Source organism: Impatiens glandulifera, chromosome 2, assembly GCF_907164915.1.
Source record: "Impatiens glandulifera chromosome 2, dImpGla2.1, whole genome shotgun sequence".
NCBI classification, from domain to species: Eukaryota; Viridiplantae; Streptophyta; class Magnoliopsida; order Ericales; family Balsaminaceae; genus Impatiens; species Impatiens glandulifera.
The window spans coordinates 37,212,834-37,225,288 of NC_061863.1; positions in this window are offsets into that span (position 1 = coordinate 37,212,834).

The following is a 12,455-nucleotide window of genomic DNA, read 5'->3' on the forward strand; positions in this document are numbered from 1 at the left end:
TAATCCTTTAGATACCATAGTCCCACATTTTGAGTGCCCTTAAGATATTTTAAAATTCATTGAGAAGCTACATAATGATATTGTTTATGATTAGCTTGGAATCTTCCATAAACTCCAACAGCGAATAAAATATCTAGCCTGCTTGCGGTTAGGTATAGTAGAGATCCAATGATCCCACGATAGGCATTTATATCAACGCTTTAACCATCTTCATCCTTATCAAGCTTGACGGATGGTCTCATTGGGGTTGAGGCAGAAAAGTAATTCTCCATGCTAAACTTCTTGAATAATTCTTTTGTGTATTTTGCTTGATTTATGAAGGTGCCTCCTTCAAGTTGACAAACTTGAACGCCTAAGAAGAAGCTTAGCTCCCCCATCATGCTTATCTCAAACTTATATGTCATTAACTTAAAAAACTTCTCACATAATTTGGGATTAGTTGACCCAAATATAATGTCATCAACATATATTTAGACAAGTAAAATATGAGATTCTTTTCTCAAACTTAAATAATGTCTTATCAATAGATCCTATAGTAAAATCATGATTAAATAAAAACTTAGTGAGAGTATCATACCATGCTCTAAGAGATTTTTTAAGACCATAAAGTGCTTTATCCAATCTAAAAACATTACTTATCAAGGCGGAATTTTTAAAATTGGGAGACTGCTCAACGTAGACTTCCTCATTAATTATGTCGTAAAGAAAGGCACTCTTAACATCTATTTGAAAAAACTTTGAAATCTTTGAAAGAAACAAATGCTAGAAAAATTCTAATGGCCTCAAGTATGAAAACAGGGACAAATGACTCCTCGATGTCAATGCCTTCCTCCTATTTGTAGCCTTGGGCCACTAGTCTAGACTTGTTCCTCGTGACCAAACAATCTTCATTGAGTTTATTTCGAAAGACCCATCTAGTTCCAATGATATATTGATTAGTTGGTCTTGGAACTATATGCCATACTTTGTTTCTTTCGAACTGGTTTAGTTCCTTTTACATTGAGAGAATCCAATCTGGATCAAGTAGTGCTTCGTCGACCTTCTTAGTTTTAATCTATGAGATGATAGTTGAGTTCACGAATTCATCTAATGATTGATGTCTGGTCCTAAGAGGTGCAGAGGGCTCACCTATTATTATCTACGGAGGATGATTTATGTTCCATTTGAAGTTTGGTTCCGAAATGCTTTCTGACCGACCAGTTATATGGTCAAGGTTTGATTCACCGGTTGGTTGATCATGATTGACCGACCGGTTTGCTCATAGTTATCCAGACTTTTAATAACCTGTTTAGGTGCGATCTGTTCTTGTTGAGTTTCAACATTCTCAATCGTCCGGTCAGAAGCAAAGTTTCGAAACCCCTGGACTTCATCTTCTCTATCAGATTGAAGATTGACATCCTCCATTATGTTAGACAAATCAATGGATATAGAAGTGTTACTTTTGATAGATTCATCAAACACAACATGGGATGATTCTTCAATAGTTAGAGTCCGATTATTGTATACTCGTTAAGCTTTAATTACTACAGATTTGGCATCAAAAGCGGTCAAAATTATTTTGCCATTATTATGAATATAACACTTACAACCAAAAATCCTAAAATATTTGACGTTAGGAGCTTTTCCATGGTAAATTTCATAAGGCGTTATGTTAAATCTTTTATTAACCATTGACCGGTTTTGAGTATGACATGTTGTGTTAATAGCCTCTCCCAAAGCTTTTGAGCAACTCCACAGTCAGCTATCATTGATCTAGATACCTCCTTAAGGGTTATGTTTCACCTTTAGCTAAACCGTTTTGCTATGGAGTTCAGGCACTAGACAACTTGTGATAGGATCGGTGGCACCAATAGAGACAGGGGTCTAACTATTGGTGACAACTTCTGGAAAACAGTTTGATAGAAATCCTGTTAGGGATTTATATCGCTTTCTATTCTTCACAAACCTTTGCAAACTCTTGAAGCGATTCAAGTGCAAAAACATTTGCTTTGGTTTGAAGCTAAGAATAAATGAAAGAATGAAGGACAGAATGTAAAAGACACTGAGAGTTGTTTATGGATGTTCAAAACAAAACTCTCCTACATTACCCCTTCTTCCAACCACCAAAAGGATTCACTATACTTTTCTTTGAATCAAATAAAGTTCAAGTGCTAGCTAACTGTTGAATAGAACAAACTCTGTTCAACTTATAAAAGGTTTAAGAATATTACTCAGCTAGACAGGATTTTGATTATATCTCTCTCTTGATGTACAAACTCAGTAACCAAACAAGTGAGCAACTCGTAAGATGGATTGTGAGTCCGGCAGCTCGTCCGTTATCCTTGAAGATCTTTAAATAGAGAACAGGTACCAACGGTCTAATCTTATGCATTAAAATGTGGCATGCACCCATTGGAAAGCCTCCATAGTACACAGGTACAATATACACTATGCACAAAGATCGTGGCCATACCAATCTGGTAGTGCTTCGAATACTATTCTAGGATTGTCCTGCAAGGAAAAATTAGTGGGAAGAATATTTACTTACATGGCATTCATTCATTGGATACAATTGACTGTCGTACTGATCTCCACAGATTAGTGGAGCAGGAGTAGCGTACATCTAGTTGACTATGGTTAGACGGATGTTGACTTCAAGCAACTGCTGAAGCGAGGAATTAAACGTGCTCCATTTGACTACCAAGTCTAATGAAGTTAGACTCCCCCGTCTAATAGCATGATTCATTAGACAACCAAGTCTAATGTAGTTAGACGACACGTCTAACTAAGTGTCCCTTCAGACTAGTCTGAAAGAGTTAGACTCCCTCCTCTAACTTTCATCGGTTATATTTCACGTCTAACTACGTGTCTGTTAGACTGCACGTCTAACCACATATTTGTTAGACTGCACGTCTAACTATGTGTTTGTTAGACTTCACGTCTAATCACGTATCTGTTAGACTGCACGTTTAAGTATGTATTTTTTAGACTGCACGTCTAACCACGTATCTATTAGATTGAACGTCTAACCACGTGTTTGTTAGACTACACATTTAACCACGTGTCTGTTTGATTACACATCTAACCACGTGTCTGTTAGACTACATGTGTAACCACGTGTCTGTAACACTACACCTCTAACCACGTATCTATTAGACTGCATGTCTAACTACGTGTCTGTTAGACTGCACGTCTAACTACGTATCTATTAGACTACATGTCTAACTACGTGTCTTTTAGACTGTACGTCTAACTACGTATCTGTTAGACTGTACGTCTAACCACGTGTCTATTAGGCTGTACGTCTAACCACATGTCTGTTAGACTACACATCTAACCACGTATCTGTTAGACTGCACGTTTAACCACATATCTGTTAGACTGTACGTCTAACTACGTATCTGTTAGACTGTACGTCTAACCACGTATCTGTTAGACTGCACGTCTAACCACGTATCTGTTAGACTGCATATCTAACTATGTGTCTGTTAGACTGCATGTCTAACCACATAACTGTTAGACTGCACATCTAACTATGTGTCTGTTAAACTGCACGTCTAACCAAGTATCTGTTAGACTGCATGTCTAACTACGTGTCTGTTAGACTACACGTCTAACCACGTATTTTTTAGACTATATGTCTAACTACGTTTTTGTTAGACTACATGTCTAACTAAGTATCTGTTATACTACATGTACAGGTGACAAAGACTCATCAAAGTCTAGTATAGGTGCAAAAGACTCATCAAAGTCGATGCCTTCTCATGTTTGTATCTTTGAGCAACTAATCGGGCTTTGTTTCTAATAATTAGGCCATCTTCACTAAGCTTGTTTCTAAATACCCATATTGTTCTAATGACTAATTGATCGGTCGGTCTTGGAGTTAGATGCCACACTTTATTTCTCACAAATTTGTTTAACTCCTTTTGCATAACATTGATCCAATCTGGATCAAACACTATTTCACCAATTTTTTGGGTTAAATTTAAGAAATAAAGGTAGAATTGTCCATTTCATCCATCAAATGACGTCTTGTCCTACGAGGAGAGTTAGGATTTCTGATAATCAATTCTGGTGGATGATTCTTGTTCCATTTGAAGTTGTGTCCTCAAGGATTATTCATCTGACCAGATGACTCCGCGACGTCCGAACTCTCAACATTTTGTTGAATATGAGTTTGTTCGTCTGTTTGGATTTCAACTAGATCACCCACAGGATCAGACAACGAAATCCATTTAGCCAGAGCTTTATCCTCACCCACAGACTAAAGACTTGTTGCTTCTAATCTGTTAGCAAGGTCGATGGGATCAATGGAATTACTTTCAACAGACTCATCAAAAACAACACGTAGGGACTCCTCAGTAGTTTGAGTTCTGTTGTTAAATACTCTGTAAGCCTTGCTTACTGAATAATATCCCATCATGAATACAACATCTGCTTTAGCATCAAAAGCGATCAGGTAATCTTTCCCATTGTTATGGATAAAATATTTACACCCGAATATTTTAAAATACGACACTGTAGGAATTTTTCCGTAAAACAGTTCATAGGGCGTTTTATCAAAACACTTGTTAATTATTGATCGATTTTGTGTGTAGCAAGCTGTGTTTACGGCTTCTGCCTAGAATATCTAAGGAACATCTGATGCAACAAGCATAGATCTCGCTATTTCTTTCAAAGTCCTCACTCTTTTATCGGCAATGTCATTCTGCTGTGGAGTTATAGCATTAGACAACTCGTGCCTAATACCAGACTCCTCAAGATATGAGGATAGGCGTCTGTTGGTGAACTCAGTTACCTGATCACTTCTAATGCAAGCAATACTTAAATATTTCTGATTCTGAATTCTTCTAAAGATTTTAATCAAATTTTCATCAATTTTATCTTTGATTGTAAAAATGCTACCCATGTAAATCTTGAGAAATCATATATAACAATTAGGGTGAACCTCATTCTTCCTATGCTCTTTACATGAATTGGACCAAACAGATCCATATGAACAGTTATAGGCATCGACTAGATTGAGATTTCCCTTTACTTTTGAATGATGATCTGCCCTGTTTGCCTTACTGGAAAGCAGGACAGGCCTTGTCCTTAGAAAACTGTAGTTTAGGAAAACCGAACACTAAGTTATTCAAACATATATTATTGATGGTTTTAAAATTTAGATGGTTTAATATTTTGTGCCATAACCATTTCTGGTCATTCTTGGAAATCATGCACATAGGGTCAAATGTATTATTTTGCTAGTTCATTTTATAGGAATTTCCTACTCTACTTCGAGTTAATAAAGTATTACCATGTTGATCCTTAACTAGGCATGCATGAGTTTAAAAATCAACTGACAGACCGTCTCTTAACTACACAAAATAATATTTACAATCGTTTGGTACCCACATTCACTTGGGTCCTCGGTCAATCAGTCTCTTAGGAATCCATATTTGAGTTATTTTGATGGATTTCCCATTTTGTGTTATGATTAATGCGTATGATTTTAACATAGCAGACGCCTTCCCACTAGCCTCTAATCCCTTAGCTTTTGAAGATGATTTTCATATAAAAATCCTTGACTTCTTGTCAAGTTTTAGATTTCCATACTTGCTGGTTGTATCTAACTTAATTTTTAGTCAGCTAACAATCGGCGAAATATAAGTTATTTCATTCTTCAAAACTAACTCTTCATTAATTGGATCAGGTTCAATGTCAGCTAGACTCCCTTTGACAAAATTTATTGGCTTAAGCTTGTCAGTTTCTGAGTTTAACTTTTTTCAAGGCTGGTTTGGGTCATTGCTATCAAATTCTAAACCGGATTTGGATCCAATAGGTTTCAACTTCTCCAGACCTTGTCCAAGCACTAACAACATATTTTAACCTTTTGTTTTCAGAAGAAAGAATTTGAATCTGTTCCTTGAGCATCTCATTCTCATATGAGATCTCGACCACTTTCTTTTCAAAAACATTTAATTCAAAAATTTTGTGTGAAGAAGAAATTTTTGTCTCATATTTTCTTTCATTTCATAAAAAGCATATGATAACTTCTTGTACTCAATGTCCATGTCATTGAGTGCAGCAGTTAACTCATTGTTGGTAAATTCTTGTGGGAAAATATCATTTACCTTGGATTGATCATCTGCCATCAAGCATGTGACGGCTTCTGTATCCTTTTCAATAGGAGAATTATCTGAATCGCTATCGGCCCATTTGGACTTATTTTCAGCACACATGAAAACTTTCTGATCTTTCTAGTTTGGACGTCATGACCCTAAATCTGAATCAGCTTCTCCCAGATATCTTTAACAGGAAAAGAAGGATTTGATCTCGTAGTATATATTCATGTTGATTGATTGATATAATATCTTTGGAAACGTTGTCCAAGTTGTTGATCATCTTATCTTCCGTTGTCCACTCACATCTTAGTTTAGCAATCTTTATGGGACCATTCGTAATGACACTCCACATATCACAATCAAGAGCAGCCAAATGAGCTTGCATTCTCATCATCCAATAATCGTAGTTTTCTTTCGAAAGAAGAGGGATCTCATTGATCATAGACATGATTCAAGTTATTTAAAGCTTGATAATAGAAAAAAAGTGATCTGATATCAATTGATAGGATTGATGGAACCAATAGAGACAGGGGTCTAACTATTGATGACAACTTATGGAAAATTGTTTGATAAAAATCCTGTTACGGATTTATATTGGTTTTTATTCTTCACAAACCTTTGCAAACTCTTGAAGCGATTCAAGTGCGGAAACGTTTGCTTGGGTTTGAAGCTAAGAACGAATAAAAGAATGAAGGACGGAATGTAAAAGACATAGAGAGCTGTTCATGGATGTTTGGAGCAAAACTCTCCTACGTCATCCCTTCTTCCAACCACCGGAAAGATTTACTATACTTTTCTTTGAATCAAGTACAGTTTTAGTGCTAGCTAACTGTTGAACAGAACAGACTCTATTCAACATACAGAAAGTTTAAGAATATTACTCAGCTAGACAAGGTTTTGATTCTATCTCTCTCTTGATGTACAAACTCAATAAGCAAACAAGTAAGAAAATCGTAAGATGGATTGTGAATCTGGAAGCTCTTCCGTTCTCCTTAAAGATCTTTAAATAGAGAACAGGTACCAACGGTCGAATCTTCTGCATTGAAACATGGCACGCACCCATTGGAAAGCCTCCATAGTACATAGGTACAACAGACACTATGCCAAAGATCGTGGCCCTACCAATCTAGTAGTGCTCCAAATATTCTTCTAGGATTGTCCTACAAGGAACAATTAGTGGGAAGAATATTTACTTATGTGGAATTCATTCATTGGATGCAACTGGCTGTCGTGGAGCAAGAGTAGCGTACAACTAGTTGATCGTGAGTAGCCGGATGCTGACTTCAAGAAACTGCTGAAGCGAGGAATTAGACGTGCTCCATTAGACTGTCAAGTTTAATGAAGTTAGACCCCCCTGTCTAATAGCATGATCCATTAGACAACCAAGTCTAATGTAATTACATGGCTCGTCTAACTACGCGTCCCTTCAAACTAGTCTAAAGGAGTTAGACTCCGTGGGTCTAACTTTCATCTATTAGACTACTCGTCTAACTACGTGTCTGTTAGATTGCATGTCTAACCATGTATCTGTTAGACTGCACGTCTAACTACTTGTATGTTAGACTTCACGTCTAACCACGTATCTGTTAGATTGCACGTTTAATCACGTATCTATTAGACTGCACGTCTAACTATATGTCTGTTAGACTTCACGTTTAACTATGTATCTGTTAGATTGCATGTCTAACTACGTGTCAGTTAGACTGCACGTCTAACCACATATCTGTTAGACTGCACGTATAACCACGTGTCTGTTAGACTGCACGTCTAACCACATATCTGCTAGACTGCACGTCTAACTACGTGTCTGTTAAACGACACGTCTAACCATGTATCTGTTAGATTGCACGTCTAATGACATGTCTATTAGACTGCACGTCTAACCACGTGTCTGTTAGATTGCACGTCTAACCATGTATCTGTTAGACTGCACATCTAACCACGTATCTGTTATACTACATGTCTAATTACGTATCTGTTAGACTGCACATCTAACTACGTGTCTGTTAGACTACACATCTAATTACGTATCTATTAGACTACACGTCTAACTACGTGTCTGTTAGAATGCACATCTAACTACGTGTCTGTTAGACTTCATGTTTAACTACATATCTATTAGACTGCACTTCTAACCACGTGTCTGTTAGACTTTACGTCTAACCACGTATCTATTAGACTGCATGTCTAACCACGTGTCTGTTAGACTGCACGTATGACCACGTATCTGTTAGACTATACGTCTAACTACGTGTCTGTTAGACTGCACGTATAACCACGTATCTATTAGATTGCACGTCTAACGACGTGTCTGTTAGACTGCACGTCTAACCACGTATCTGTTTGACTGCAAGTCTAACCACGTATCTGTTAGACTGCACGTCTAACTACATATCTGTTAGACTCCACGTCTAACTACGTGTCTGTTAGACTACACATCTAACCACGTATCTATTAGACTGCACGTCTAACTACGTGTTTGTTAGACTACACGTCTAACCACGTATCTATTAGACTGCACATCTAACTATGTGTCTGTTAGACTTCACATCTAACCACGTATCTGTTAGACTACACGTCTAACTATGTTTCTGTTAGACCGCACCTCTAACTACATATCTGTTAGAATACACGTCTAACTACGCTATACGTCTTATAATCAACACATTTAATGAACCTAATTCAAGCTAAGTCTAACTAAGCACGTTTTGATGCACCTACACAAAAACAATTAGACGGCTTAGTTTCATTCTTATTTATGTTTTACACAAGTTCATCATCAAAATACCGTTAGTCAAAATAATTTGACCCAACAACTCGTGTCTAATATCGGACTCCTTAAGGTAAGAAGACAGAGTCCTGTTAGTGAACTGAGTACCCCTATCACTTCTAATTTTATTAACACTTACTGATTTTTCATTAAATGGGGTGTAGCTTGATCTTTAGACGCTAAGAAAATAACCCAAGTAAACCTAGAGTAATCATCAATAATTACTAAGGTGTATTCCATTCCTCGTAAAATGGTTACTTTAACTGGACCGAAAAGATCCATATGGAGATGTTCTAAACATCTTTCAGCTTGAATGTTGCCTCTACTTTTAAAAGTTGATTTTATTTGTTTGCCTATCTGGCAAGCAGAACACACGTTATCTTTAGAAAAATTTAATGTATGAATGCCTTCAACTAGCTCTTTAGAACAAATAGAGTTAATAGTTTTTAAGTTTAATTGATTTAGTAACTTATGTGAAAGCCAGTTTTGATTGTTCTTAGATATCATGCAAATAGGATTAGGTGATTTGTTTTTCCAATTAATCTTGTACACGTTATTTATCCTATTCCTTGTCAACAAGGTACTTCTCTATTGATCCTTAACTAAACATGCTTTCTTATGAAATTCAATAGTATAACCTATATCACACATTTGACTTATACTAAGCAGGTTATAATACAAATTTTCAATAAGTAGTACATTGTTTATGGTTAGGTTACCATGGACAATCTTACCCTTGCCCACAATCTTACCTTTGGAGTTATCACTGAATGTGATCCTTGATTCAGATTCCTTCATAATGTTGGAAAGAAGCTTGCTATTTCCGTTCATATGCCATGAGCATTCAATATCCAAGTACCATTCTGAATCCTCTAGGTTTTTACTTGTTTACCGTACAAAATAAAACTATTTACACCTTTTCGTACCCACATTTAATTGGGTCCACGGTTTATCAGTCCTTTGGGGATCGACCGATAGGCGACGATTCTTTTAGAAGGGATTTCTCTAGCTACACTCAACCTTATCTCTTTGTTTTCTACCTATGTGTTCGTCTTATCCTCGCATACATTCAATCTTTTCCCTTCGTTTTTCTTCCTATGTGTTCATCTTATAATCGCATACAATAGTCCCTCATCGTTCTTCTATCAAACCATGAAACAATCACAACATATTACACTACAAATCGCATTCAAATTCTTACCAAAAATAGTTTTAATAAAAACTTTCTCCGCTGATCCCAACTTTGATCCAGGCTTTGGGAAAGCTTCTAACACATCCAAAGAGTGTTCAACATTTGTTGGTATGAATCTAGAACCTTTTTATATCAATTTGTGATTGAAGATTTGAATTTTTTTATGTTTTCAAATTTGTTCGGTTTTATCTGTTCTAGGGCTTAATTTTGTGTGTTTCACTCCATATATCATGTATGTACTTTCTGTTGAAAAATTTTTGATTAAAGCAACCTACATCAAAAATTTCAAAAATTAATTTGAAAAACTTGATTTTTTGAAATTAATGTTCTTGAGCTTTTAGGCTTGATTTTTTTATTCAAATAGGTTTCTAACATGTTTCTAATCATGTTAGGATGATTTCTAGATGACTGTAATATCATTTTGATCATGTTTGATCAAAATGTATTTTTGAGTTAAAATTTCATCTTCAAAAATTATTACAATGATGCTTTGATGTTCTAATTTTGGTTGTGCTCAACTATATTTATCATTTCAAAACTAATGAACAAAACTTAAACCTTCAAACGACCAAATTTGAAAGATCCCAAATTTTGACCTAAAAATGGTTTTTAAAAATTGATCTTTGTAAAATTGAATGATCGTGATTAGGGTTAGGGATTTTGTTCTTCATAATCATATAAATCATCTACAACTTACATATTATGATTCCATGATCTCTATCAAAATTGATGAGACATGCAATTTCTTCTAACCAAATGAAGAACACTCGGTCGGTCCTAGGACTGAATCTTGTAGGACTGAGACTGAAAATAGGATCAAGAATCTTCGGTCCAGATAGAGACCAAGGGCTAGCGTTCATGACTAAGGACCGAGACCAAAGACTGGTGTTCTAAAGTTAGGACCGAGACTCAAGACCGGTGTCCTTGAGCAAGGACCGATGAAACCGACCGAGGTTTCTAACCTCGGACTGAGCGTCCCAAGTCTACGACCGATAAACCTAGACTTGGGATCGAGCCTCCTAGACGTAGGACCGAGTAACCTGAGTTCAGGACCGAGCCTCCTAAACCCTAGATCGAGCCTCTTGAACCCTAGGATCGAACCCTCCAGTCCCTCGACCGAGTAGTCCGAGTTCGAGACTAAGCCGCTTGAACCCAAGATCGAGCCTTCTAGTCCCTTCACCGATGCTACCGAGCCCTTTTCAAGATCACCCCAATCTAGACCGAGCCCGTCCGAGCATAAATCATCAAAACTGAACCCAAACTCTATGACTCTGGTCCTAAGCCCTGTTTGATTCCACTATTCAAAATCCAAAATTATTTTTGTAATTTTGGGAACCCGAATCCATTTTCATATAATCTTGAAAGGTTAGAAAATGATATTTAAATATTTTATGGATATTTCCTCAACAAATTTTTTGACTGGCCTTGTTTGGAATTTATTTTCAAATTCTAACACTTTTTTGATATTTTTCAGAGTTCTTAGTATTATATCAACGCAATCGCACATACACCTTTTTAAATAATTTTGTACAATTATTTACGCAATTTAAACATATCATTATTTAAGACCCCTGGACTACTAATCCAAGAAAAAAATGTTATAAATAAATCTTATAATAGTCAGACCTTGTTTATTTTAAATTTTAAAACTGTCATATGACGGGTAAGAAGAACATAGCACGGAAACCATTTTCCGAGTGTAACCAAAAAAAGAATCCCTTACAAAATTCTAGTATAAATATGTTTATACACTTATAATTTTATTGATTTTCCTAAAATAATTTGACGACTCTGATTTTAAATAAACAATCTTATAAATTAGTTATGTTTAATTAATTTAAACCGGGTTTTAAACAAATTATTATTTGGTCCCCAGATTATTAAAATTTAAACAAAATTAATTTTTTTTATATGATTAATTTCAAAGCTCCGAGGTATTATTTTAAAAATCTTTAAAAAAATATTTTCTTTTAAAAGAAGCCTTACATGCAAACCAAGGTTAAAATACATCGAACCTCGAACCTCCCCGCGATGTATTCCCTATATTGCCACGTGTCCATATCACGTGCTATACTATGAAGGGAGCGATTCCTAAGGGTTACAACTTTTTTGGTGACTATGTTTGGGAATCACAACAACTTTTAATTTTTAAAAAATAAAATAAATAAAACTCTTCAACAAAGTCTTACAAACTCGCTCTCCAAGTTTCAAAATCTTTTTAGATTGTTATTTATTTCCTAATTCATCCCTTAATATGATTAGGAAAAGGACTGGTTACTAGCACGAAACCCTGGAAAAGTTGGTCAAAGATCTTTCTTTAATGGATGAAGACTTGGATGTGGATAAAGGCTCTTGTAAGATAAACTCCACAAACCTACCATCCTCTTATAAAGCTTCTGTAATCAAC